Here is a 384-nt window from a genome sequence, read left to right on the forward strand (position 1 = left end):
TACACTGAAGTGGAAGATAACAGAACATTGTATTAAAAGGATTAGAGCACACATTTGTATATTACAAGAACTTAAGTGCACATTCATGTATTGAAAGAGTTTGAGTGATCATTGTGCCCTACACACCTTCAGCTCTCTAGCAAAGTTCAGCAATTCCACCGTGCATTTACTGGTGTGATTGTGAATATCCACATTTCTGAAATTGTCCAATAAAAGCCATTCCAAACTTTATCTTGGCAGAATATATATTGTGCTGTCTGTTGGCCATTATCAGAGTGCTGAAGGCATGGAGATTAAGGTGTTTTCTTGGTCCATTCTTATTAGCTATTAACAATCAGGTTATTTTGTGTTTCAGACAAGGCAGTTTTTGAATATCAGATAAAC

The 384-nt window shown here is 35.9% G+C and overlaps 1 protein-coding gene across 2 annotated transcripts in view; it reads left to right on the top strand.

Moving 5' to 3' along the window:
- LOC119591333 (mycophenolic acid acyl-glucuronide esterase, mitochondrial-like) overlaps positions 1-384 on the top strand; it is a 3,634-nt gene that overhangs the window by 1,198 nt on the left and 2,052 nt on the right. The window lies entirely within an intron of this gene.

This window comes from Penaeus monodon, chromosome 28, assembly GCF_015228065.2.
Source record: "Penaeus monodon isolate SGIC_2016 chromosome 28, NSTDA_Pmon_1, whole genome shotgun sequence".
Taxonomy (NCBI): domain Eukaryota; kingdom Metazoa; phylum Arthropoda; class Malacostraca; order Decapoda; family Penaeidae; genus Penaeus; species Penaeus monodon.